The sequence below is a fragment of the Peromyscus maniculatus genome, chromosome 1, assembly GCF_049852395.1.
Source record: "Peromyscus maniculatus bairdii isolate BWxNUB_F1_BW_parent chromosome 1, HU_Pman_BW_mat_3.1, whole genome shotgun sequence".
Classification (NCBI taxonomy): Eukaryota; Metazoa; Chordata; class Mammalia; order Rodentia; family Cricetidae; genus Peromyscus; species Peromyscus maniculatus.
Window position 1 is genome coordinate 214,003,410 of NC_134852.1, and position 5,542 is coordinate 214,008,951.

At 42.1% G+C, this 5,542-nt stretch overlaps 1 long non-coding RNA gene across 1 annotated transcript; it reads left to right on the forward strand.

Annotated features, from left to right (window-relative positions):
• Positions 1–1,471: 1,471 nt before the first annotated feature.
• On the forward strand, positions 1,472–3,038 carry LOC143272525 (uncharacterized). The gene is made up of 2 exons (XR_013050170.1): positions 1,472–1,896; positions 2,912–3,038. It is a non-coding gene; the product is annotated as an uncharacterized LOC143272525 (long non-coding RNA).
• Positions 3,039–5,542: the final 2,504 nt, after the last annotated feature.

The window sequence follows — 5,542 nt, forward strand, 5'->3', positions numbered from 1 at the left end:
ACCACCCCGGCTCTTGCTCGCTCTTACACACAGACACATTTGAATGAGTCTGCCTGCAGTTCTGTTTTGTATCTTGCTCTAAGTTTTATTTAAAGACTCACTTTTGAGACTTGGAAGATGGTTCAAAGGATAACAGCCCTTGCTATGTGAGCCCAAGGACCTGCATTAGAGCCCCTTTGGCCATGTCTGGATGTGCCTATAACTCCAGCATTTACAGGTGGATGCAAGGTCACAGGAACTTGCTGTCCAGACAGCCTAGTCTACACAGTGAACTTCCAGTACAGCAGAAAATCTAATCTCAAGTAAATAAGCCCAAGAGTGATAGAGGAAAACACACCTTCCTTCATTTTCCATACACCCACATACATGTATACACCACAAACCGTGTGCACACGTGCATATACACACATAAATAACTTGCTGTGCATATCTGCCTTCTTTTTGTTCTTTAAAATATCCAGAGAAAAAGACTCCATAATGGTCCTACCAAGGTCTAGCAATAAAGCTTTGTCTCTAGCAAGTAAAATTTATACTTATGCATTGGGCCCCAAAATAAATTTGGCCTATCTTATCTCCAAGTGGCTTTCAATATCTCAGACTCTCTCCATCAACATGCCCTTGTTTTTCCAAAGTGTTGATGGACACCCTATCTCAGTGGGAGGTCTCATGTCCCGGTATCTCCTATACAAAGAGCCTTACAGAGAAAATGGGGCCAGGGGCAGTCAACCTGCCAGCTTCCTGCCTGTACCCCATGCCCACACCCACTGTTCATTCTCTGTGTGATGAGGTGAAGTCCTAGCCATGAGGATGTGGGCTGACACAGAGGACAGCAGGAACAGGAAGCAGATTCTTCCACCTTTGGGGATGGCAGGGTCCTAACAGAGATAAGTCTACATGTATAAGCCCCATCTTTCATCCTCTATTTTATTTTAATGGCCACCATATGCATTTCACTGATTTTTTTTTTTTTGGTCCTTTCAAACTTGTCCTACCCTGGCAGGCAAGCAAGCACAGCTGGAAACACCCTAGCATAAGGATGGATTCTTCTGAAGGATTCTCTTTAGACTCAGTCTTAGAAAAAGAAGAAGGCCTCAGGGCCAAGAGGGTGCAGAGGACATAGGTTGTGCTCTGGAATGAAGGGAGTAATGTCATTCTAGCTTACCAAAGGAAGCCATGGCTAGCATACATTTCTGGAAAATTGCCATCACTTCCAACTGAGTACATGCTAACACCTTTAATATCATGATTAGTGTCATTTCATCATTGAGAAGACCATGCTTTTTTGTTCAGTGGTATAAAGTTAATATAAAATCAAGCATGTGGTTCCTGGAAATATTCATAGAATTTTCTTTAAAATATGACATAGTTCAAGAGTTGGGCAATAAATTTTCTCCCTAATGAGACACCAAAAAGAAGGCAAACATTTGATGTTACGCCCAAGGAAAGCTGGTTGTTCAAGATTTATAGACAATCTGTGAAAAGACTGTCTGTTCCCACCAATGAGTTTTTAATTTGAGTTTGATGATCTCCAGGTGTCTGTGTTTGCCTATGATATTAGATGCATTTAACTGCAATAATAGATGTACATGTTTCTTCCTTCCTCCTTGAACTATTCCTCTCCCTGTATGTCAGAGGCATATAGACACTGTTCATGTCAGCTGTGCTTGCATACATGCATACATAATAGTAGATAAAGGCAGGCCTGGATCCACCCACACCAGCAGATGATATGACAAAACTTTTTCTTTCTACAGGTCTTCCCCACAAAAAGATGGCCTCCATGGAAGGTCTTTGCTCTTTCCCCACTGAGCCTGTGGTGCTTCACACTGTGATGTTCCGAGGCCTGCGGGTGAATTCTGGCCTTGCTGGAAACATCTTGGGTCTTTTGACAACAAGGTGCCTAGGATTCATTTGCTGCTAATATTCAGATAAAACTTGTCTTGCATGGGATCCTTCTGGAAACCTGACTACACCACAGCTTATGATGTCCTAGAGAAGTTATAGTGAATGACTTGTTAAGTGTCCTTTGCCTTCTTCAAGAGCATAGGGCTGATATCTTCGTGTAGCCTCATTATAGTACCCTAAATATCAAATGGAGGACCAATGAGCAAAAGTATGTGGTCTTGAAAATGCCAGTCACATATGTAGTGTTCAGGCTGTTCATTTTTCAAACTAAAGTCACCTGTCATCTGTTACACTCCACACGGATTTCCCCAAGGGCAGGGTATAACTGCTCTGGCCTCTCTTATGATAAGCAGTGGGTCTTCCCTCCTCACATTAGAGTCATCCACTCAATCACTCCACTTCTGATCTTCTGGGGAGGGGTAAAAGAAACCAAAAGACACAAAAGGGACAAATACACTGTGTAGAGAGAAACCATGACTGCCCAGGTCTCCAGCCAGACTGTTCCCGTAGTTATTGCCAAATTAAATGAAAGCAAGGATCTAAAGGTAGAAAGCCAAATGGAAGTTATTCTATAATCTACAAGGCTATCTAGATACACACAATGATGGTGGTGGTGGTGAAGATGGTAATGGTGGGGAACGGTGATGAATGGTGATAAAGTTAGTGTTGACGGTGATGGTGGTGGGAATAGTGAAGGTTGTGGTGGTGGAGGGGATAGAAATGCTGAAGGTGGTTTAATGGTAGTGGTGCTGATCATAGTGGTAGTGATGTCAGTTACGATCCTGGTAGCAGTGATGCTGGTGGCAGTTATGGAGGTGGTGGTGGTGCTTGCCGTTATGGTAATGTTGAAGCGCTGGAAGTAGGGGTGTTAGCTGGAGGTAGTACAAAAGACAGTGATCATAGCTATAATTATGATGTTTCTATATCTTGCTGTTGAATGTAGTTCCAACAACCCTGATAAAGTATGCTGTTGCTTAATGGAAATTTTGATTAATCCTTCTCCTAGATAAATTTGGAACAAAAGCCAACTGAACTACACAGATACTTGGCCAGAAATAAAACTGTCAGTGATGCCTCTGGGAGAAGAATGTCAGCACATGGAAACTACAAAATAGTGAACCAGTGTGGAAATATTTGTAGCATGATTTTTAAAGATGGTGCTGGTATGTGGCACTATCTCCCTTCATGAATTAATTTTCTTAATCTTCTTGAAACTTCTAGAAAACGAGCTGATAGTAGAGGGAATACTCAAGACAAATTTTTGATTTACTATTCCACTTCTTGGAAAACCTGGCCTGTGAGTTCTGGATATGAGCCCCATCTCCCTCCGCTTGTAGTTGGACACCTTGCAGATGAAGCACAATGAACCAGTATACAGGTGCACCAGGAATACAGACAACGTGGGGTGACAAGGGCTGAGGCCGCCACTATCCACTGCTCCTTTTGTCTAGACTTATTTGGAAGAAAATCTTAAAAGGTATAATAATTTACCTGGAAATATTTCTGCACTGCTTCTACAAATTAAGTTTCTTTTAAAAATTATGACATCATCTTCTTGTTCAAAATCTTTAAATAATATTACAATTCTAGAAATGATTCCATCATATACTTAAATATACTAACAACAATTTCTTTATTTTGTGAAATAGTCAATCAGTATTCTGATTTCCCCTAATTATCTTGTAAGCCCTACTTTATTTTACAGTTTATTTGGGCCTATGTCAAAATAAGACCCATATGTGGTAACATTAGTGGCAATTTTCCCCCAGTCTCTTTCTAACCTATAGGTTTCCACTCTCTCCCTTTTCATATTCTTGCAAGTTCCATGTTGAAGGTCATTAAATACTACAGAATTTTCTAAGCTGTTTTTGCTGGTTGCACCAATTCATACAAGTGGTGTATTCTAATTGTATCATTCTTTTCTATTTATTATAAAAGAAAAAACAAAGAGCCACTTCAAGGAAAAGGTTTCTTTGAAGAAGTATTTGATGACCCTAAATAATCAAACTGCTGGCTGCTAACCTGCATAGTAAGGGATTTTAACATGACTGGGGATTCCACACTCTATTTTCCAGAACAACAGTATTTTCCTGATGCCTGGGACAGCCAAAGGCACTTCTCCCATGCACTCTTCAGAGAATATCTGCTTTAGGAAATGCAGTTCCATTGAAGATTTCATTTAAAAAAATGGTTTTCCTACTTAATAGATCCAAAATGCCCTCACTTTTTTATTTCCCTTTTCACATTCTAACATGGATGTGTACATATAGTCACACCATGTGGACACAACCAGTCTCATCCACAGTGGCCACCTGTCTTGTTTTGGACAATAGTGTGTTAGGTAATATCACACAGGTAATATCACAAAGTGCTTGCACATTGGGGCTCTTGGTGGCCCATCAAAGTCAGCTCCTCTCTACTAAGCCTGGGACAAGAGGATGTACTGATGATCCACTCCAGCAACCTCAGCTGTGGTTTTGCCCATATGAGTGATGCAACTGAGAGCTAGTCAGATTTAGATGACTCACCATCCTCAGATGGGTAAGAAAACCAGCCCAGAAGCAAACAGTTCAACCAATCTGAAAGCTCATTAGCCAGGTCAGTGCTTATTGTTCAAACCACCAATGCTTGGAGCTTTTTGGATTTGTTTCTTATCCAACAGTAGAGGTTATAACTGCTAAAAGTTTTACAGCAATATCTAGAACAATCTCAAATATCCTCCCTCTGGCTTGGGCTTATGTGGATGGAATGTTCCTCCCTGTCTGTTCTCTGCAGCATCTGAAAGAAGGGAGAATCCTGGGATCCTTCTGGAAAACTGACTCAGCAGATATCTGTCCTCTTCCCAGATAAGCAGAGATCATGCAGGGAAGTATCCCTCGGTCACATTGCTGGGAAAACCAGTCCTAGGATTTCCTATTTTCTGTCCCAAAGCAAGCTCTCCCTCTCTCTCTCTCTGTCTCTCTGTCTCTGTCTCTCTGTCTCTCTGTCTCTCTCTCTCTGTCTCTCCCTCCCTCCTTCCCTCTCTCTGTCTCTCTCTGTCTCTCTGTCTCTGTCTCTGTCTCTGTCTCTCTCTCTCTCTCTCTCTCTCTCTCTCTCTCTCTCTCTCTCTCTCACACACACACACACACACACACACACACACACACCACAGAGTTCCCCTCAGGCAGCCAGCAGCAACAGTACAGCAGAGGCCCTTATGCCATCTGCTGGTCATATTAGGTATTGGACCCTGGGAGGTTAAGCAGCCCTGAGGTAAGCTGCTGGAGCTCCAGGCAAACTAACTTCAGCAGTCCCTGTGTAGAAGTAACCATCTTATTAAATAAGAAACACAGAGCCAATGTAAAGAATAAAGCCGAAGAGATCAGAACTAAGAGCCTTACCCTTTCTGTTTCAGTGATCCTCTTCAGCCAAGAGAGACCTACTTCCTGTGTGTTTGTCTTTATATAGACTTTCTGTTCTGCTTTCTCATTGGTTGTAAACCCAAGCACATGACTGCCTCATCACTGCCTGTCTGTACAGACCTCCAGGTCTTCTATGGTTGATATTGAGATTAAAGGCATGTGTCTCTAATGCTGGCTGTATCCTTGACCACACAGAGATCTACCTAGCTCTGCCTACCAAGTGCTGGGATTAAAGG